The sequence below is a fragment of the Podarcis liolepis genome (genome assembly GCF_965112155.1).
Source record: "Podarcis liolepis genome assembly, chromosome: 16".
Taxonomy (NCBI): Eukaryota; Metazoa; Chordata; class Lepidosauria; order Squamata; family Lacertidae; genus Podarcis; species Podarcis liolepis.
The window spans coordinates 34,743,625-34,767,090 of NC_139567.1; the positions used below are offsets into that span (position 1 = coordinate 34,743,625).

Consider the following 23,466-nt stretch of genomic DNA (forward strand, 5'->3'; position numbering starts at 1 on the left):
AAGCTCAAGCCCACCAAAATGATAGTTCTGTAGATGATTTATCTTTTCAGTATGGGGAGGGGGCAGCACATATCCCTGAAGGATCTGGTTTGCAGTTTAGGAGTGCTCCTGGACCTAGTTTTGATGCTTTTCCTAGATATAGTGGTACCTCGGGTTAAGAACTTAATTTGTTCTGAAGGTCCATTCTTAACCTGAAGCTGTTCTTAACCTCAGGTACCACTTTAGCTAATGGGGCCTCCTGCTGCCACCACAACACCGCTGTGCAATTCCTGTTCACATCCTGAAGCAAAGTTCTTAACCTGAGGTACTATTTCTGGGTTAGCGGAGTCTGTAACCTGCAGCATCTGTAACCTGAAGCGTCTGTAACCCGAAGTACCACTGTAATCTATACCAGGCATGTCCATTCATGTAGATCATGATCTACTGGTAGATCGTGGGGTGTCCTTGGTAGATCCTGGTAGACCTCTGTCCCCCAGTGATCTCCTCCCCCCCTTGAAAAAGCTCAACAACTTTGCCTTTCCCCCCAAAAAGCTCCATAGTTTTCCCCCAAAAAGCTCAACAACTTTGGTCCATCCAACCACAATGGGTAGTCCTGAACCGGATTTTGGACATGCCTGCAATAAATAAACAAGAAGAGAAATCCAATCTCTCTCTCCCCTCCCCCCAGCTTTTTCTATATGTATGGGCTGGCTTCTTTGTTTTAGCATCTCACGTTGTGTGGTAATGGATGGTGTTGGAAAAAGCTAATGATGCAATCTCTCGGCGTTGCTTTACTATGCAGAGTACTGATAATGAGCTGAGAGTAATAAGGTACGAGTCCCTAAAGATGAATTCTGATTACCTTGGAGGTATTGTCTCCTGTACGCTCCTTTCCTCCTTGATGTTTCTGTAAAGAACATTTGGATTTTGATGAGGGTTTTGTGTATTTGACTTTTAATTAGATTTGCAGTATGTTAGGTTAATAAACCGCAGCCGCACTGAATCGTCTACGGCCAGGAGTAGCAGGCGCCTTTTCCTACCTCCCTCTCCCCGTCTTCTAATTATAATACTCCTTTTTATTGACATCCAAGAGGGTAAGGGTTGCCTCACATTTAGCCAATAAATATTACTTAAACTGGGCAGAAGCTAATGGAACTGGGCACAGGCATCTGATTGGCCACAGTGAGAAATGGATGCTGGACTAGATGGGTCACTGGCCTGATCCAGCAGGATTGGCTTAAGTTCTTAGGTGTGGAATCCATTCTGATTCTCCTTGGATACACAGATTTTATAGACAAGCTGTGTTGTTTTTTTTATTTTAAGGTGCTGGAACTCACCATGTAGTTGTTACAGTAAGTCACAGGGCGACTCGGGGCAACCCTAAACAGATACCAGATTGACAAAGCCACTTCCGCGATAACGAGGAGGTGGGGTTGCGGGCTTCACGCCCCTTCCCATTCACGCTCCAGCCCCCGCGATAGCAAAGGGAATCCTTGGTCGTGTCATACCCCAGGCCAGCCAATCTGCTGCAGCCGAGGCTCCCCCTCTTTCCCTCGCTACATCTGACCCGGTTTTTTTCCCTCCCATCGCAACCTCTTTAGGTAGGTTCTCTGACGTTGCTATGAACCTTGATTGGTCGTCGTCAAGGGGCCTGGTAGGAATTTTCCCAAATGGCAGATTGGCACCAGCCATTTGGTTTTCGCCTACCTCGTAGCAAACCGTCACAACTCTTCGGTATTGGCAGTTAGGCATTGGTAGGGGTACAGTCCTATTGCTATGCAGATGAAGGGGGAAAGGAGCACCGTCACCTTCCCCCAAACAAGGGTAGTCTGGTAAAGGATTCCGGGGTGGGGGTGGGTGGCCTTGTCCTAAGCCTAAGGAGGTGTGGGCCCACGGCACACCCCCATGCGGTGACACCGGGGGGAGGTCCTAGTTGACGTGCCTCAGCAGGACTCCTCCCACTGGTGATTAACCCTTACCGGCATTCGAGCCGGTTAGTAGTTAGGACCAATGCCTAAGCCAATACCGCTCAATTCCTGTAATCAATAATGTTGTGGCCTAATTTGACCCATTAACCTGAATTCGTGTGTCCTGTGTCTTTATTTTCCTGGGGGGGGGGGAGGCGGGAATACGCCACGCAACAGCTGCGCTCCCCGCCAGTGGAGGTGCTAAAAACTGCAGCAAGCTGTCTCCCTAGCTGGTTTGGGGGGGGGTCACCCCTGGTTCTGGTTCAGGTCAAATAAATGTGTTCTGCTTCCCTCATTCTCTTATATTCTGGCGGATGGCTAGGGCAGCTCAGAAGGGTCCTTGTGTGCAATGATAGAGGCCTGGTTAGAAAGCTTAAAACCCGTCACCACTACACAAAAGACAGAATGAAGAAAAGGAAATACGAATTGACCCTTCCTTGTAGCTTGACCAATTTTGGCTAGTCACTAGGCGGAGTCATAGATCTTTTAATAAAGGGTAGACTCCACACTGGCCAGCTTCTGTTTTGACTTGAAATGCTTGTTTGGGGCTTCTTGGAAATACGTAAAGGCAAGAAGTTAGTAGGGGAGCGTGTGTCAATCCCTTGGTCCCTAAATTAGTGGCATGCATGTGGATGGATAGGGATGCTTGAGGGATTTGATCATTTCGATATGCCTGTGAACACAGATTTAAATAAAGAAACAGGATGGTCTTATCAGACAGCACATGTGCAAGTTAAATGGATATAAAATAAATTGATCTACCCACAATGGGGGTGGTGATGGAGGAGGAAGAGGAAGAAGAAGAGGAAGAGGAAGAATCCTAATACAGTGGTACCTCTAGTTACGAACTTAATTCGTTCTGGAGGTCCGTTCTTAACCTGAAACTGTTCTTAACTAGATGTGTGCTTTCGCTAATGGGGCCTCTTGCTGGCACTGTGCCGCTGGCACACGATTTCCGTTCTCATCCTGGGGCAAAGTTCTCAACTCGAGGTAATTCTTCCAGATTAGCGGAGTTTGTAACCTGAGGCATTTGTAACTTGAGGTACCACTGTACCCAGTCAGTATCTGATTTTATTTGAATTTGTTTTCTTTCTGCAATTGCTTTTAATTTGTGTGTGTGTGTGTGTGATATGCAATCGTTTTGTATATGTTTTTATTGTACTGATAAATTGATTTGAGATGTTTCATAGGAGGTGATTCATAAATGAAAATAAATAATAGTGAGGAAGAGAGAGGAGGAAGGAGGAGGAGGAGGAGGAGGAAGAAGAGGAGGAGGCATTGATGCTAGCATGATCTTAGCAGTATAATTGCATGCATTTTGTGCTTTTTTCTGGGGGGATGCAGGGTATGCATATCCCTAAACATTTTGTGAATCTTTGTACTTTTGTCCATTTACTGTATTTATTTCCCCCGATTTGAACTATAAAATGGTGATTTTCTTGAGTCAAAATGAGAGTACCCCTAAACATTTTTTTAGAAAAAAAGAAGAAGCACTGCATGCATTATTTCAAGATGTTTGCATTTTTTTAAAGGTCCATGTGAAGGTGAGTAGCAGATCGGATGTTGTATCCCTAACTAAACCATATTCTTAGAATATTATTTCACAACACAGCATCCAAGGGGGATGTGGATGGATTTGAAAGAAGCCCTTAATACCCTACCCCATTTTAAAAGGCAGAGATGCTGTTTTTCCCTCAGAAATCCCCTCTCTGTTTATTGCCCCATTTTTGTTTAGCAAGTTGCTCTGGCAATTTAATCCATACGCTGTTGCATTCGCTCCTATAATTTAGCTGCCATTTTTCCTTGGGTGAGACAGTGATTGGTTATGGCAGGACTGTAATACGTTGTCAGCCCTGGTTACCCGGCGCTTGTTGACGGTGGCCTAACATTGCCTGAGACAGGGTGTCACCGCAAAATTGTTTGACAACATTGATGCCGTGGTTAACGGTGAGCGCTAACAAGGGCCAGGGTTGGGAGAGGGCAGAACGAGAGATGTAGAGCTTCAGGCGGACAAAAGGGATAGAGATGGAAAGCAAATCTGAGCAAGCTGTGAACGTCACTGAAAATAATGTATTTTACGGTGGTGTTTTTTTTTAAAAAATGTATGTTTGCATACTAACGATTTCAAATTGTAGTTCCACTGAAAGCTCACAGCACCTCCAGCTTAACTGCAAGCTGTGTGGCTTCCATGGAGTTGCACTGATGCTGGCAATTAGAGATGGGGGAAAATAATTTGATTTTGTCCACATTTTAATGTGAGACTACCTAATTCATACATTAAGAACCATTGCACCAACCAAAATGCAGCTAGCCTTCAAAATTCACACTTGTCCAAATTTTGCAGTGCAGTTCTTCAATCAACCAATGTGTAAAAAATAATAATAATGCATAATTTAGGGGAAAGCTTTCAAAAGAAGATACAAAAATAAATTATGTTAAGGGAAAGAGCTTTCAAAAATGTGGCTGTTAGTCAAAACACCACATAAAACATGTGTGTTTACTTTGAAAAAACACTCTAAAATCATCACAAATTTTAATGAGGGGTTTTCTTCTTCTTTAATTCAAATTGCTTCTTAAATATGGAGAACTGAATTGAAGATTGTAAAAAAAAGAGAAACTAAAACTGGCATATTTGTCAATCCCTACTAGGATTATTCCAAAAATTTATCCAGAAGAGCTTCCATACGCAAAATTGCATATGTAACAAATCAGAATGTTTACTTTTGCAAATAGCTCTATTTTGGGTAGGGAGCCCTTATACACACTTGAAAATAAATAAATACTGAGAAGTTTTACAGAGTGTCACATGACACCACAGAGGTTGGGCCCATATGTATGTCCTTGTTTTATTTATTGATTTCTGAGATTTCTTACTAACCCTTCACTTGACAGTCCCAGGGCAATAGAAAATAGGGCACAATACTCTCAAACCAAAGGTAGATAGCAGGCCCCAAAAGCAGAGATGAATGGGGTCATTTGAAAGAGGGATAGGAGCCCTGTAGCTCAGCAAATGTTGTTGCCTTACAACTCCCATTTTCCCTGACCATTTGTTACAGTGGCTGGAGCTGAGGGGAAACTTAAGAAGGATATTGACAAGCTAGAATGTGTGCAGAAGAGGGCAACCAAGATGATCAAGGATCTAGAAACCAAGCAATGATTATGAGGGAGTTGTTTATGAGCAATGATTGAGGGATTGGTTATGTTTAGCCTGAAGAGGAGAAGACTGGGAAGTGACTTGAGAGCCATCTTCAAATATATGAAAGGCTTTACATGGAAGATGTAGCAAGCTTGTTTTCTGCAATTTCAGAGGCCACCACCAGAACCAATCAATTCAAATGTCCGGAAAGCAGATTCTGGCTAACCATTATGAAGAACTTTCCAATGGTAAGAGCTATCAGGCAGTGGAATGGGCTACCTGAGAAGGTGGTGGACTCTCCTTCCTTTGAGGTTTTAAAACAGAAGCCAGATGGCCATCTGCCAGGGATTCTCTAGCTGTGATTCCTGCATTGCAGGGGCCTGAACTCAATGACTCCTTTCCAACTCTATGATTCAGTGATTCTGTGAACCAGAAGCCAGTGCAGCTGTTGAAATATAGGTGCTGCATGCTTCCATGGGTGAATAAAGGTAAGGTAAAGGGACCCCTGACCATTAGGTCCAGTCGTGACCGACTCTGGGGTTGCAGCGCTCATCTCACTTTATTGGCCGAGGGAGCCAGCGTACAGCTTCCGGGTCATGTGGCCAGCATGACTAAGCCGCTTCTGGTGAACCAGAGCAGTGCACGGAAATGCCATTTACCTTCCCGCTGGAGCAGTACCTATTTATCTACTTGCACTTTGACGTGCTTTCGAACTGCTAGGTTGGCAGGAGCAGGGACCTGAGCAACGGGAGCTCACCCCATCGTGGGGATTTGAACCGCTGACCTTCTGATCGGCAAGTCCTAGGCTCTGTAGTTTAACCCACAGCGCTACCCGCATCCCTCCATGGGTGAATACCTGTTAGCAACTCACTGTTGCATTCTGTTGGAGCTTGCAGAGCAACTGAAAACACAGCCCTGTCATCTGAGCCAATGAGCCGAGCTTGCATGCAGCTACTATCACTGCAGACTCCTTTGCCTACACCTAAGCACAGTGCTCATCAGATCCTTCTGCCAATTGATCTCATATTCTAGTGATGTGCAATTGAACTGACAGCCAGTTATTGGCATCCTTGTATAACTCATTACTGCATCAAGGATCTGGCAAGTCCACTGAGGAGAAGCCATGTGTGCTCCTTTGACATCGATGCCTCCCTTTCATTTCCCATTGTCTGTTACACCCAATCTTTGTCTCATCATCCTTCATGCCAGGTCTCCCCTTGCTCTGCGCCAAGCCAGGAACTTGTCAGAATAATGAGTTACGGTTTATTCAGATTGTGCTGTGGCAGATGTCGTCTTGGGTGGCCTGTTTTTGAATATTTAGGAACTGCGGGTGGGGGAAGGAGTGCTGAAGGACCATAGCTCAGCGGCAGAGCATCTCCTTTTTGTGCAAAAGGTCGCAGGTTCAATCCTCGGCATTTCCAGGTAGGGCTAGGAAACTGTTATGTACTAAGCTTGGATCCTAGAACAATAGGCAAGTAGGATCCTAGAATGCAACAACTGATTGGCTTGCAGGAAAAGACCAATCAGGCTCCCGGAGGAAGTTAATCAGCCTGTTAGGCTGGTAGGATTGTAGAATGCAACAGCTGATTGGCCTGCAGGAAAAGACCAATCAGGCTCCAGGAGGGAAGCAGAATCAGCCAATCAGACGGGACTTATTGTGTAAATAATGTATATAAAAGCCTGAGGTTTGGGGGGCAATCCAATCACTGTTTTACAAGCTGCAATAAAGAGCATGAAATCACTACAGGACTCTGAGTATATTTCAGAAACGTTTCGTGCCTGAACCTGTGGGGACCTGATGCCATTCAGAGCATATAATACTGAACAAGATGGATCAATGGTCTGACTCAAAATAAGGCAATTTCCTCTGTTCCTAGATGCTCTCAAATGTTACGTAGGCTAAGCTTTCTGAATATGGTCTTGGTTCCCAGGGATCTTGCTTGAAGACTATGCCCATTACTCTGCCGAGCCTCCCCAGGGCCTTTATTCTACCCATTCAAATGGTGGATAAGTGCCAAGTTCCCATCCCCACGACGGGGTGAGCTCCCATTGCTCTGTCCCAGTTCTCTGCATATTAGTCATATCCATGCCCATAAGCCCATCTAGAGTTTGATTAAAAAAAATGTCCCTCAGCAGGGAAGATGATGCGGGCAGACCTGGAATTAGTTGGCTCTGCTTGCTGCTGCCTCTAGCTCCCTCTGCTGTTGGCCTCCTTGTCTTCCTCTCTACCAGTCCCAATAGGCACCAGCCATCACTCATTGTGGAGTGGATTTTCAGGACGTTTATCATGCGATGAAGTGTCATCGTGTTTCTCTCTCACACTTTCCATTCTAAAGAACATTCAGGGCAGCTACCATGTATAATGTATACGGAGAAGAGAACAAAAGGATGCAAAACGTTATAACAAAGATATGTCATGAAACAGAACAGTAAGATGTAACAAAACCAGGAGTAAAGAATCAGTAGAATAGGCCCCAGAGCCCGATGAAATGGTATTGGTGTTTCTATACAGCAGTGGGGTGCCACCAATTGTCATGGCACTTCTCAGCCAAAGAAATGCACACAGCAGATAGTTAAGTATTTATTGTCAAATACAACACTTCCAGTCTCTTCTACAGCTCTGAATATCTACACCTACTGTACCAATCCTTTCAGCTAGGCAGCCATTCCCAGGTTTGCACTCTATGGAGCAGTTGCAGCAACAGGGGACCACTCCCCTCCACCAGCTTATATACCTTATGGGCTGGCTGCATACATGTCACTGGAGACTGTGTCTGCATGGAAACTTCCTCTGTTCATCTCTTTTCAATCCCCTCCTGGTTCTGGGGTATAGTGGTGAAGGAAAAGATGGGGAAGCACCTGGCCCTTCACTTGCTTGACCTGCCTCTTCCTCCTCCTCTTCTGACCCATCCTGTGCTCCACCCTCAAGCTTTGAGGCTTCTCCTGCTTCTGATTCTTGCCACCTGGCTGGTACAGGGCCCCCCAAACCACTGCCCCCCTCTCCTGAGTCAGACTCCAGCCCCCCCTGCCACCAGTGTGCACTCATTAGCATCCTGCCAGTCTCTGAAACCAAAGAAGGGATCTGGGCTTCTTGAGTTCCAGGGAGGAAAAATATATAGAGAAGAACCCTTCTCTCCCACCAGCTCACAGTAGAGCACAGAGCAAGGACCCTTTTCCAGCACACATCACATTCCTGGACTACAACCAATTTTGTATCCCATTGCAAGTCAATGAATAGTCCATCTAAGCAGTTAATCAGATAGCAGGGCAAGGAACGGCCTCTACCTGAGTCCTTGTAGAGATGCTGCCAGCTCAGGGATGGGTAACTTGTGGGTTTCCAGATGAAGCTGGTGTCCAGTTCTCATCACCCTGAGATCAGAGCCCTGCTGGATCAAGCGAAGGTCCATCTAGCCCAGCATCCTCTTCAACCAGAACAACCAACCAGAAGCCCATGAGAAGTCTGCAACCAGAAGCTTGAGTGCAACAACACTCTTCTCACCTGTAATTAGCAGTGGAGGGAGAACATAGCTAGCTACAATGGCTAGAAGTCACCAATAGCCTCATCTTCCATGACTTTGGCTAATCCTCTTTTAAAGCCATTCCTGGAACACTGGAAGACCATTGGTCCATCTAGCTCAGTATTGTTAGCACCGACTGGCAGATGTTCTCCAGGGTTTCAGGCAGAAATCTTTCCCAGTTCTACCTGGAGCTATTGCATGCAAAACAGATGCTCTACCACTGAGCTATAGCCCTTCCCATCTGAAGTGGTGGCCATCACTATTCCACTCAGCATGGTCGATGGTCAGGGTTGGTGGGACTTGGACTACATGGACAAATGGTCTGACTCAGATTAAAGCAGCATCTTATGTTCACAAAGTACATCAATGCATTTTCTGAAACTTAAATAAGGCCAGAGACACCCCCTACACTTTTATTCTCTAGAGAGAATTTCACGTCTGATTAAATAGTTTACATAAACTTAATCTACCCCTCTTGCTCGATGCATTATAATCTCAGATATTATTCATGTAGCGATTCCTCTGTGAACCATAAAATGCTCATTTCTCCAAAATGAATATGAGAACTCCAAAGCATTAGTGGTCTAAGGAGCATAAAAAAAAGTTTATTGCTTTTTGCTTAACATTTTTCAAGTTGCTTTTTTATATTTATTTTTCTGATGGCTGAAACAAATTTTGCATTTAGATTAATGGAAGATGTTTTCCATTTGATGGAAGTAGCAAGGGAGCAGCTTTTACACATGCACGCAGACACACACACACTAAAAAATAACACAAGAAAAATCCCCTAAGGTTCAAGCAGTGGTGCTTTATATGTTTTTTGGTGTGTTTTTTTACCAGATCTGTGTTAGCAGAACAATCACTTCTCAGCATGGAAAGGTAACATAATTGGTCTATATAGTGGCAATACAGAAAACGAGAAAGCTTCAGAGAAAGCTAATATAGCTCTACTTAATAATTTCCTTCAAGAGTCTGAATTTGAATGTATATTTCACCCAGCTTGAGGCAAACAATTTGTGCTTGTACGTTGTAGTGGAACTTACCAGGGGGTCAGGCAATCTATTTGAGTTCTTGAAGTTTTCTGAAGTGTGCAGAAGTTAATGGTGGTTTACACACACACACACACACACACACACACACACACACACCTGGTATTGTTTTTGTCGGTAATTTGATCCCATTGGACAATGCTTTCTTTCCTCTTCCCACAAACAAAAGCCTCTTCATCCATCAGAGGAGTGGGAATGACACAAAGTCGGGGCAACTGAGTCTAGCCACCATTTTAATTTCCCCCACTGTCTCCGATGTAGAGTTCTAGGACATTGTGCAGTGATGGAGAGGTGCAGTCAACTGAAATTGCCCATCACCTTTAAAGTCTCCTCCATGCACTCATCTAGATTGTCCTTATCTGATATTTTCAGAAAAAGGAAACCCCAGGCAGATTTGTGGGCAGGGGGAGCAAGAAACAAAGGGGTAGGAGAAAATGTTTCATTTGCATTGCATTTCAGACTCCTCACATCCTCCATTGTTGTTGTTCTTCTTGTTGTTGTTTAGTTGTTTAGTCATGTCCGACTCTTCATGACCCCATGGACCAGAGCACGCCAGGCACTCCTGTCTTCCACTTTGTCCATGGAGTTTTCTTGGCAGGGATACTGGAGTGGCTTGCTGGTTCCTGCTCCAGGTGGATCACGTTTGGTCAAAACTCTCCACTATGACCTGTACATCTTGGGTGCCCTGCTCGGCATAGTTCATAGCTCATAGCTTCTCTGAGTTATTCAAGCCCCTTCGCCACGGCAAGGCAGTGATCCATCCTCCATTAGAGAGTTTCAAATACAGAAGCTCAATATTTTGCTATACTATCTTCTGTCCTGCAACAGAAAGAGGTTGGGTGGGTGCTGGCAAGCTACAAAGAGGCAGAACAAGGGGCAGAAGAGACTTAAAACAGCCCTTTTATGCTCCCTCCTTGCAGGATGTGCCCACATGCTTCTGCCACAGTTGTTCCCCAGCTCTCCCAACCTGATCATGGCTCCATCCTTCCCTGGGACCCTGTGGACCAGGTGCAGGGATGGGTTTGGGGGTCAGAAAATTGATCTGGAGTTTTCCAGTTTGGGTGGTAAAGTGCTCAGATCAATTCTGAGTTAAAATGGGGAGAGCATTTTTTGAGCTCTCTCATTTCTAGCTGGAACATACATAAATATCTCTGAAGATATTGAAGGTCCATCAGAATCCAGTTTGAAAACCTTAGATGTAGCTCAGGCACAGACAAAGTCCAGCCCTCCAGATGTTTTGAGACTACAATTCCCATCATCCCTGACCACTGGTCCTGTTAGCTAGGGATGATGGGAATTGTAATTCCAAAACATCCGGAGGGCTGGAGTTTGCCTGTGCCTGATCTAGCTCATGTCACTTGGCGCTCGAGTGTGTAAACTTTGTAGGAAACTTGCAACCCCACCCCCACCAAACAGGGCTTGAATTTCGTTAATGCTGTGACAATGAGAGCGCTAAATAGATGTGACAGTTATGAATGATGTACTGTCATGCACTTCTGCATTTGGGCTCAGCTAAATTGACACTGCTGTCAAACAGCCGCTACGGAAAGGAGAGGCCTCTGATGAACCTTCTAATACGGTAAATGGGAGTCTTAATTCTTCATTAACTGGGAAAAAGGAGATTTGGCCATGCAATTTTCTACATGCTGCCTGTTTTAAAGATTCCAATAACCTAGCATTTACAGTTGAATAGGTAAAGATTGCTTTTTCTTTCTCACTTCCTCGCCCCCCACCCCGGACTCACAAATTCCAAGGAAGCGTTGCTTAAACACAGACTTATTGCCTTAGTTATCTTTAATGACTTTGAAATGTATTGGCCTCATTATGGAGCAGTGCAGTTATCAATCCCTCTAATTAGGTGATATGGTCCCATAAGAAATTCTGCATTAAAGCACCAATAAAATAAAATAAAAGAGTTGGAGGCATCTGTTGCTGGCAACAGGGGTGTCACACTGGATTTAAAGCTACAGTGAATCCTCTCTCTTCTCTTCCCCTCCTCTTTGGAGGTGATTAATTGTGTTAGGCGACAAGCAGCACAGCAGCCCATTCAATGTACACAATCTTTCTAGATGGTTGTTCTGGTTTCATGACTTGTTGATGCATTGGTTTGCTTGCATTTGAACTATTTGCATTTATTTCATTTACGTCCCGTTTCATCTCATTGGCACAGGACTACTTAGAGCCCCAAAAATATACCACTTCCCCATAAGCTCTAAACTTAAAGCATTTTGCAATGAAGGGATAGCAAAAATCAATACTTATACAGTGGTACCTTGGGTTAAGAACTTAATTCGTTCCGGAGGTCCGTTCTTAACCTGAAACTGTTCTTAACCTGAGGTACCATTTTAGCTAATGGGGCCTCCTGCTGCCGCCACACCGCAATTTCTGTTCTCATCCTGAAGCAAAGTTCTTAACCCGAGGTAATATTTCTGGGTTAGCAGAGTCTGGAACCTGAAGCGTTTGTAACCCGAGGTACCACTGTGCTGCTGGACATTCTGGTCCCATCCTCTGACTAAAGGAATACAAGCTTTCAACCACTGTTCAAGCAAGAGTCCCAGCAAGGGTCAATCTAGGCCATGGGTAGGCAAACTAAGGCCCGGGGGCCAGATCCGGCCCAATCACCTTCTAAATCCGGCCTGCGGGTGGTCTGGGAATCAGCGTATTTTTACATGAGTAGAATGTGTGCTTTTATTTAAAATGCATCTCTGGGTTATCTGTGGGGCATACAGATTCATTCATTTTTTTCCAAAATATAGTGCGGTCCCCCAATAGGTCTGAGAGACAGTGGACCGGCCCCCTGCTGAAAAAGTTTGTTGACCTCTGATCTAGGCTTTATTGAGTGTCCATCCTGTTTTGTTTGAACATTCATTCTGATTTGCTTGTAACATGTTTATACTAGGGCTGGGCATGGATACCCCCTTCCACCAAATCCACCCTGTGGCCATGCTCTGTGGCTTTTAGCTCACAGTGATTCACTGTCATGGCCACCCCCAAACCAGATCCATCCCTAAAATAATTTGAAGGTGGGGCTAGTTTTTTCTTTCTTTTTTTTCAAAGGGGTTTGAATGCTATTTTACAGTCAAAATAGGATTTAGAAAAAGTCAGGAGCACCATCTCCTAGGAATCCCCCCCCAAAAAAAATATTTTTTAGGAGAAGGTCAGGCCCCCCCCCCATCCAAAAGTGGCAGGTGAGGCCAAGTGCAGAGCTGAGCAGAGCCCCAGGCCAGCTCCTTCTCGCCCTGCTGCTATGGAGAGGAAGGATGCGGAAAGCAGGCCCAGGCCAGTGGTGGTGGCAGAAGGAGGAGCCAGGGCCATTGAAGCTGCCCTCCTGCAATGTGTTGCTACCATGGTCAGCTCCACCTCAGATCCTCCAACGCCCTGATATCGCACAGACGTCACACACCGCATGCTGCCAGCCCCCCATTCATCTCCGGAAGCTGTTGCCTCTGGAAGGGGAGCACTCCAATCGCAAAGCATTAGATTGTGCAGCGAGTTCCCGACCCCTCCAGGTAGAAATAATGACACATGACACAATTACTAAGGTTAAAAAAGGCCACAACTTTATTGGTTACAGGTGATGAGCAGTATTGGCTTAGGCATTGGACCTAACTGGCTATATCTGACTCCAGCTCGTCTGTTGGAAATCCGGGAAGGGTTATCCACCAGTAGGGTAGTCCTGTTGATGCACATCAACTAGGAGGTCTCCCGGGGTCACCAATAGGGGGCGTGCCTTAGGCCCTCACCTCCCTAGGCTTTGGACAGGGCCACCTACCCTGGAATCCTTTAATGGACTACCCTTCAATATTTGGGGCAGGTGATGGCGCTACCCAGAAAGTTGTGACTATTTGCTACGAGGTAGGCGAAAACCAAGTGGCTGGTGCCAATTTGCCAAGTGGAAAAATTCCTACCAGGCCCCTCAGTGGTGATCAACCGAGGTCCATAGCAAGGTCAATGAAAGAAAACTTTAAAGGGCGGGAGGGTGGGAAAACTGAAGCAGTTGGAATATGGCAAAAGAGGGAGATCCCCGGCTGCGTCCTGCCTTTATGGGGCAGGCCACACACCCCAGACCAACCCGATTGGCCGGCCAGGGGGTGACCAGTCATGCAGTGCTGGCCTCCCCCCCCCCCGCACGTGAAGGGGCCAAGAAGCCTGCAACCCCACCTCCTCCTTAAGGCGGAAGTGGCCTTCTCCCACTTACTTAACAGCTGTTAAGAGGATCTGATTCTGCCTGGTTCTGCTCCTTCACCAGACTTTCCCTGAATGCAAAGGAAGTCATTGGCAAGCACCTCACTGGATCAGATCCTTCACGGGGTGGGAAGGAACAGGGAGGAAAGAGAGGCCTAGTAGTGGCGGTGAAAAGGTGAGGCCTGGGGGAAAGGAGTTGTCTGGGGTTAAAGACTCACGACTGAGTGGCTGCTGTGAGTGGCATACTATACTCAAGGAAGCTCTCTGTGCAGTTCAGGGTCCTGATCTTCCATGGAGTAGGCCCCTCCCAAGAGGCTGCAGGAAAAAGCAATGGGGACATGCACAAGGGGCTGGGTTCAAAGAGTTTTCGCCCCACACTTCATCTCGTAACGATGATCATTGTGCAGTGCGGAGCAAGAAGGTGAGCAGAGAGGGAGTCTGTCCAATACAACTCTGAGAGCATCCGGTTCTTTGATTCTGCGATGTGTGCTAGAAAAAAGAACGCAGAAAAACGGGATCAGAACAAAAGAAATGACGAAGAAGCAAGACAATGTGAAAACCACCCTGCAAGTGATGCTTGCGTGCCCACCCCCAGCTTCCTTTCTTCCAAATGGATTTCAAAAGTGGTTCTATTATTTAAACGGTTGCATTTAGCAAGGATTCCATGTTGCGCTTGTTTGCTGCTCTCGCGCCTCAGGCTGCCTCAGTGATGTGCATCAGAAGCGGCAGGCTCAAGAGTTTCCAAAGGAATGCGATTCAAATAACATGCTTTCCAGGGACTGCAAGTGTGCTCAGACACTTAACCTTCTGGTTTCCTTGAGACAGCTCAAGCTCTTCCTGCTCCTCCTACTGCTCAGAGCATCAACTGTCCTTGAGTCATCTTTGTATTGTTTATGCAGCTTGTGTGTATATATATATATATATATATATATATATATATATATATATATCTCCATTTTTGCATACTGCATTTTCCAAAAACTAATTTACAGGGTAGACAGTTCTGCAATACTCCTAACCCCACTTACTTAGTAGTAAGCTCATTTGCATTTAACAGAAGTTACTTCTGAGCAGATGTGGCTAGGATTGGGCTGTTAGATACAATATAAAAACCCACTTCGCTCTTGTGGACTTACCTGTTCCAGTTGACTCCACATAACAATGTGAGATAGGATGGCACCAGCAAGAGGGCCTTTTGAGTAGTGGCACCTTGGTTGTGGAATAGCTTTCCGTGGAAAGTTTACCTGGCACCATCTTTGTGGTCCTTTTCAGTGTTGGGTGAAGAATACCTTTAAAATAACTATATATATATATATATATATATATATATATATATATGGAAGATTTTTAATGTTTAATGTTTTATTATGTTTTTATATACAGTGGTACCTCGGGTTACATACGCTTCAGGTTACATACACTGCAAGTTACAGACTCCGCTAACCCAGAAATATTATCTCGGGTTAAGAACTTTGCTTCAGGATGAGAACAGAAATCATGCTCCAGCGGCGCGGCAGCAGCGGGAGGCCCCATTAGCTAAAGTGGTGCTTCAGGTTAAGAACAGGTACCATTGTATGCCGAAAGCTGCCCACAGTGTCTGGGACAACCCAGTCAGGTGGGCAAGGTATAAATAATAAAATCATGACGACGATGATGATTTTCATCATAGAAATGTTGGAGGGTATGTAATATCCTTGCTGCTGCCTTCTGGACCTGGGCATTTGTATGCTTCGGATATCCCTTCGGTATTTAGATAAATAAGGTTGTACTTTCCCATATATATATATATATATATAGTCTTCTTTTCAAGCGTTGCCTTCCTGTGCTTTGAATTGAATTCTAATGGTGGCATCCTTAAGCAAAATGCTTCCCCGAAGCAGGTGGCAGCGCTTTTTAATATCTGCCGCTGGTTCCTTGAATGAAGTTGCCCGATCTTTCATCAAAGCAACATATCTCTTTCTTCTCCCTGTCTTTAAAAAACAGCAATTATGTGCAAATGGTGTCTGATTTATTTGAGCCTGAGCCACCGGCCAGTCGTGAGTCACTACAATTTATTGCCAACCGTCACTTTTACATGATAGGTTTGTAACAAATATCTGCCGCATATTGTTAAATTAATCTTCCATTTAAAATTAATGGAGTTAGACTCCCCAGGTTCAATGTAATTTCGTGTTCACGGGTAGAGAGCGGCGTGCAGCGCATACGGAATGAGCGGAGGCCAAACGGCCTAATCTTTCATCACCTTGAACCTGGTGGCGAGGACGATTCCCGGCAACAGCTAATGAGATTGAGCTCGCAAGTCTCCCGAGGATGCTGGCTCAAAGCAGCGTTTCTGCTCAGCTCAAGCCGCCTCCGTCTTATTTTAATAATTCCTCAGATATGACAACCTCGATGTTGTGTATGAAAGAGCGAGGCTTTGGATAAAAGACAGAGAGAAGGAGAGATGAAATGAATTTTACATCATTACTTCAAAACCGCTAACTGGCTAAAGGAAGCGTGTCTCAGGTTTTGTTTTTTTGCTTTTTTAATGTAGCAAGCATGTTAGTTGTGAAATCCACCACTGTACATCGGAGGCATGCTTCCAGTCCCTATTAGGATAGACCTACACCTTGTGTCTCCTCCACCACCACTAGGCTTGAAACCTCCCTCTTTTATTCCTTGTTCGGGGAGGGAAGAGATGAAAAGGATGCAGATGAAAAAGGATTGCCTGCATAGAACATAGGTACTCCTTTTTATTGGGCCTGCCATGTCCTCAGGGTGGTGTGGTGCATTTTCTGTACCCTACATCAGTTCACATATTTAAACAGGGGCATCCTTGTAAAATCCCACCAAGGGTGACAGCTCAAATCCTTTCCCCACTGTCTCTCGCATCATTTCATGTCGCTGAAGCTTCTCCTCTGCTCTCTTGGTGCTATCTTCCTTTTACTCTACAATTGTTGGCTTTCAACTAATTTCTTTTTTAAAAAAACTGCCAGAAGGATGTCATTGTTAAACCCCTACTAGTATCTAAAATCTGGTGGAGACGTCCTTCACCATAACCTACTCTCACTTCCCATTGATTTCAGTTGCAGTGGAACTGCAAAACATATCTATGCTTGCAGAACACAACTTAGGCACCTAGGAAACCACCATGTTAAGTCAAGTAATCAGCCGATTTAACTTAGTATTGTATATACTGATTGCAGCAGGTGCCTAGGACATCAGAACAAGATTTTTCCTACATTTGTGCACCAGCCAAAAGATTTGGCTCACACCCCAGTTCAGTGCTTTAAAAAAAACCCAGCATCTTGCCTTGGCCTAAAACACTTCAGAAACTGCCTGATTCAGCTCAGTATCTGAGGTCAAGTTCACTTTGGGAAAAGTAAAGCTTTGTTTTCTCTTTTTCTCTCCCCACTACCACAACTATTGGATTTTTAAAAGCCCAGTAACTTTTGTGACAAAGTGGGTTGAATTTGTTGTCACAGTAGCCCCTCCAGGTGAGAATAAGTCTAAGCTTCTGGTACTGCTCTGCCTTAATGGAGGCAGCCCCCACGACAGCGGGGTATCGTTGGTGAAGGAAAAACAAGGATGATTGAGGGTAATCATCCTTGCAAATTCCTCCCCAGGGGTGGGGGAGACAGGCTTCACTCGCAGTTCATCTTGGTACCTGGCTCTCACTCCGGCATGGAATGCGGGGGGCAGGGAGGTGCTGAGTGCAAAAGCACTTTGCCTGGCGGAAACCCTCCAAAGCCGCCATTAAGAAGCAGAGCTTCTCCTGTTAATTAGAGCTTAATTGGACTAAAGCACATGCATGTGCTAGAAGAGATGAGATCACAAACTGTGGAACAAACCACCTGCAAGGACTTTAAGGTTTGAACTTGAGATAAGACTTCATTCAGTGCAAAAGACGGTGGCAGGGAGGGGAGCCTATGTTTTCTTTATTTAAAGTTTTCTTCTGTACATTTATGATTTGGCAACCCTCTGAGTGTTAGTTCAAATTATATTTGTACAAGCAAAGATGGAAGAAATTGGATTATAAATATGGAATATAACATCAAACAGAACTGTGTGTGTTAAAAAGGGGGGGGGAGGGAGGTACTTTTGCAAAAGGTTTATGAGGCAAACTTACAGCTGACTCTTCCCCATCCTTTATTATTTATGAAGTGAACTGAATAATGCTAAGAGGCCTTGAAATTGAATTTAATTGGAAGTATAATTGCTCATATATCTTCAGCTGGAAGGAAGGATGAAAGGATTCTGTGAGCTGCCAAGGAACTGATAAGGTTCTTTACTGAGTCATCTGCCATTTGACAGACCACTCTTCTTCCCAGGGTGAGAGGAAAAATGGTGACAACAGTTTATTTACTGGGGCAGAGCGACTTTTGCAGCTGTTGTTAAAGTTCTTGGTGCAAAACAATGAAGCATGGGATGGAGTAATAGAGAAATTTCTGGAACAACAATGGGATATCAGCTCCACCCAAGGCATGATGGATAACCGCAACAATTGGGGGAAAGAAAGATATAACATCATACAAGGAGAGGAAGAAACACCACAGACTAAATAACTTCCACACAAAGGAAGAACAAGGATATAGTGTGTGTTCCTCACTTGCAATTTTATAAATCATTTAATATGTCAACATGAATAGAAGTTATTAATATTGCAGTTGTTGTACAAGGGATTATTATTATGACCAGAATGTGATTGAAACTAATACGATTTTGGAAGACAGAAATAAAGAAAATTGTGAAACCATCAAATCTAGCATGCGGGGGGGGGGCACTTTAAATTATATAATTTGATATTTGAATGATTGGTATTAATAACTGTATTACAAATTGATATTGTTATAATGAGGCTCTTATTGGACTGTAATTGAAAACCAATAATCATTTATTATAAAATAATAAAAAATAAAAAATAGAATAAGCCTGCCAAATTACAAGCAAGTAGTTCTAGGGTTTTGGTGTGTGTGTGCTGAGCACGTTCACAGTTTGACATTTTAAATATATATATTTTATAGGAATGATAGTCTTTTTGCAGGGATAAATTCTACCAAGTTTCAGAAGGACAGATTTAGTTTTCCTGTCATGGCAACGTCTATAGCATGGGTAGGCAAACTAAGGGTCGGGGGCCGGATCCGGCCCAATCGCCTTCTCAATCCGGCCCATGGATGGTCCGGAAACCAGTGTGCTTTTACACGTGTAGAATGTGTGCTTTTATTTAAAATGCATCTCTGGGTTATTTGTGGGGCATAGGAATTTGTTCATTCCCCCCCCTCAAAATATAATCCGCCCCCCCCATAAGGTCTGAGGGACAGTGGACCGGCCCACGGCTGAAAAGGTTTGCTGACCCCTGCTCTGTAGTACTGTGGATGATAAAAAGTTTGTGCAGGATTTGTGATCTCTTCATACCCTTAGATTTTTCAGAGCCCTGCCTGGAGATGCCAGGGGTTAAACCTTGGATTAAAGTCTGTGCTGTACTACAGAATTATAGCACCTCCCTAAATCTGTCAGCTCCACGTTCCCCTACATGGATTAGGAACCATGTCTACACTACCAGAAGTTGATTGGGATCCAGTTAACATAACGTTAAGCGTAGCTGAAAAAGGAATAAGACACTATAAACCGTGTGGCGCATTACTTTCTCTTCTGCTTACTACCTAATAATTTTTGTACTGCTTACAAAAAACACCAACCAAAACACACGAGAAAAATGCCTATAAAATTACATATAAGGATCCTGCTTTCTCTAGCTTGATATAGATCATAGAGGACACATTTTGCATCAAGAAGAGATGGACCTTGCAAAGAATCTTCGGGCTAGATTTATTAGTGTCTTCAATATCTGTTGAAGTCAGCAAAGCTGGAAAAAGCTTTAAGTAAACACTATCAATTTTTGGTGATAAGGTTTTGATAGCGATTTCCTCCCCCCCCCCCACTTTTTCTGTTTTGCTTTGATTTTTTTAAACACAAGGCAAAATGATACAACAGAAGTTATTTTCTTCATTGAAATCTGACCAAGATGAGGAAAGATGTAATTAAGTGATTTGGTTCATCCTTTTGTACAAAACGCATGACCTCCAGCTGTTGCTATGTTCTAGTCCTAGTCCCTGGTAAATTGCTGTCCCCCCTTTTCTACTTTTGCCTTTGGTGGCAGATGCTTTGTTAAGAAAAAGAAGAAGAGATGTTCATGTTTTGCGTGTTGTAGGCCATAAATGTCAGATACAGTATATTACAACCACAGAAGAGAAAAACACAAAATACAGCGGAAGCAGGAACCTTCAGGCCCAGAGACCAGATGTGGCCCTCCAGCCATCTCTTGAGACTTTGCGCAGGCCACACACATGTAGGTCATACCCTCCATAGTCTGATAGGTAGGGATGTGGGTGGCGCTGTGGTCTAAACCAATCTGAAGGTCGGCGATTCAAATTCCTGTGATGGAGTGAGCTCCCGTTGCTCTGTCCCAACTTCTGCCAACCTAGCAGTTTGAAAGCAAACCAGTGCAAGTAGATAAATAGGTATCGCTGTGGCGGGAAGGTAAATGGCATTTCCCTGTGCTCTGGTTTCCATCACGATGTTTCGTTGCGCCAGTAGCGGTTTAGTCATGCTGGCCTTGTGACCCGGAAAGCTGTCTGTGGACAAACACTGGCTCCCTCGGCCTGAAAGTGAGATGAGTGCCTCAACCCCATAGTTACCTTTGAATGGACTTAACTGCTCAGGGGTCCTTTACCTTTACCTAGTCTGATAAGTGATTTTTGTGGCCCCCACTGGCCTGTGCCCCCCCCCCGGGGACCAGTTTCGCCAACCCCTGGGTACACCTTTGCCTCCACTTATTGCTAAGTGGTTGCACTGTCAAGCTGCTCTTGCCATCAGTAAATTCCTTCTAAATTTTCGACTGAAACCTGCCCTCTTATAATTAAAGCCCATAAGAGCTAGCCCTGACCCATACCCTACACACAATAGTTACAGCCCCCAAAGTGTCCACAAACAAGAAGAAAAGTGGAATAGTAAGTTGCCTGGTGCAGGTAACCCACTATGTGGGGTGATGCCATTTTGCCCTCCCTCCCTCCGCAACGTGATCTTTGGTAGTTACCTGTTTAAGGGACTAAGTAGGATTTGATTGGGGGGGGGAGGATGGGGGAGCCCCTGATTGGCCTTAGGGCTCCTCTTTTTCACCTACTCCACACAGTTGAGAGTCATGCTTCTGGAGTGGTGTTTAGATTTGCTCAGTTTGGCTTCAAATTACACAGTTTTGCTCAGCTGGTTAGAGCACAGTGCTGATAATGCCAGGGTTGCAGGTTCAATCCCCATCTAGGACAGCTGCATATTTCTGCATTGCAGGGAGTTGGACTAGATTGGGTACGACCAACTCCCAAGAAACTGCCATCTACTCACAGTAGAGATAAATGGGGAGCGATCTAAAAGGTAAAGGGACCCCTGACCATTAGGTCCAGTCGTGACCGACTCTGGGTTGCGGCGCTCACCTCGCTTTATTGACCGAAGGAGCCGGCATACAGCTTCCGGGTCATGTGGCCAGCATGACTAAGCCGCTTCTGGCGAACCAGAGCAGTGCACGGAAACGCCGTTTACCTTCCTGCCAGAGCGGTACCTATTTATCTGCTTGCACTTGACGTGCTTTTGAACTGCTAGGTTGGCAGGAGCAGGGACCAAGCAACGGGAGCTCACCCCATCGTGGGGATTTGAACCGCTGACCTTCAGATCGGCAAGACCTAGGCTCTGTGGTTTAACCCACAGCGCCACCCACGTCCCTGGGGAGTGATCTACACATTGTCAAAGTTGTTGAGCTTTGTTTGGGAAGCTGAAGTTGTTGGGCTTTTTTAGGGAGCCAGGATTGGGTGTATAACTTAAGGGTTGCGTGGTGAGTTCCCGCCTCCCCCACGGAAATAAAGACACAGTACACCAATATTTTAGGTTAATGGGCAAAATTAGGCCACAACTTTATTGATTACAGGAATTGAGCGGTATTGGCTTAGGCATTGGTCTTATCGACTAACCGGCTTCAGCCTGATTGCTAGAAGACCGGCAAGGGTTAACCACCAGTAGGGGAAGTCCTGCTGATGCACATCAACTAGGAGCTCCCCCGGGGTCACCAATAGGGGGCGTGCCTTAGGCCCACACCTCCATAGGCTTCGGACAGGGTGATGCCCCCCAGAATCCTTTACCAGACTACCCTTCAATAGGGGGGAAGGTGATGGCGCTTCCTCCCCCCCCACTCATCTACATAACAATACCCTTACCAATGCCAAACCGCCAATGCCGAGGAAGTTGTGATGATTTGCTACGAGGTAGGCGAAAAACCAAGTGGCTGGTCCCTATTTGTCAAGTGGAAAAAAATCCTACCAGGCCCCTTGACGGCGACCAACCGAAGTCCATAGCAATGTCAAAGAGCCAAATCTAAAGGGTGGGAGGGTGGGAAACCGGAGCAGCTGGGATGCTGGAGCAGAGAAAGAGGAAAATCCTCAGGCACGCTGGCCCTAAATAGCGCGGGCCACTCCTACTGGGCCAGCCGATTGGCTGGCAAGGGAGATGATGCGGCCGAGGATTCCCTGCTCTTGAGCCCAAGGCTCTCATAGCAAGGAGGAAGAATCCCTTTCCATCTTTGGTGGTGGGGCCACAGGTGGCACCTGAAAACATGTTCAGAAGGAGGGAAGGGAGATGTTCCCTCCCTCATTAGGGAACTTGCCTGCCCAGAATGTGCTGATTGGGCTCATTTGGTTTAATCTTGGTTAATTGGTTTCCTGCAGATCCTCAACACTGTTGTATCTTTTTTATAAATGTAACCGGGTTTTTTTTTTACAGCTGGAACTCACTGTAACTCAGTTCAGCTGGGTGCCATTGTAATAATAATAATAATTTATTATTTATACCCTGCCCATCTGGCTGGGTTTCCCCAGCCACTCTGGGTGGCGTCCAACAGAACACTAAAATACAACAACCTATTAAAAAGCTTCCCTAAACAGGGCTGCCTTCAGATGTCTTCTAAAAGTTTGGTAGTTATGTTTCTCTTTGACATCTGGTGGGACGGCGTTCCACAGGGCGGGTGCCACTACCGAGAAGGCCCTCTGCCTGGTTCCCTGTAACTTGGCTTCTTCTTCATTGCAGTTATAAGAAACCAAGGGAGGTATTCATGGTGACTTCGAGCACCTCTTTTTACCTAGAAAAATAGCACTGAATGTAACCTTTCCCCCAGCTCAGTTATTTGTGTCTCAAGTCATATTCGCCGGTGTGATGGCAATAGAGACTGCCCTTGACAAATAAGGAGAGTGAAAGTGTCTGTTTTAAACTATGAGGAAAACCTTTCCGTGGCAAATGTCTTGTTTGAAATCTCTGCAAAATGTGTAGGTGTGGGGAGATGGGGGCGAGTTGCTTGGTTTAAGTTGTGTAAGGTTTTCCAGCAAACTAGGAGTGTGTAAAGTGGAAAAAAAGAGGAGAGGTTCTTTTCCTTCCTATACCCAGGCATTTGATTGGCAATAAAAATGACTGATAGTCGCCCATAGCAGAGTCTTTTGTTCAATTCAGCTCCGATTACAGAGCCTATTAGTCGGAGTTACAACCTATTTAAGAGCAGTGCTTACCAGTAATAGGGGCCAAATGATTTTGGAAAGTTCAGATTTACCGGGCTCCCTGCA

At 45.1% G+C, this 23,466-nt stretch overlaps 2 protein-coding genes across 7 annotated transcripts in view; both read left to right on the top strand.

Moving 5' to 3' along the window:
- Positions 1-23,466, top strand: part of GTF2IRD1 (GTF2I repeat domain containing 1) — a 1,520,245-nt gene that overhangs the window by 849,851 nt on the left and 646,928 nt on the right. The gene's annotated exons all lie outside the window — the stretch shown is intronic.
- The window catches only part of AUTS2 (activator of transcription and developmental regulator AUTS2), a 658,278-nt gene that overhangs the window by 318,743 nt on the left and 316,069 nt on the right, over positions 1-23,466 (top strand). The gene's annotated exons all lie outside the window — the stretch shown is intronic.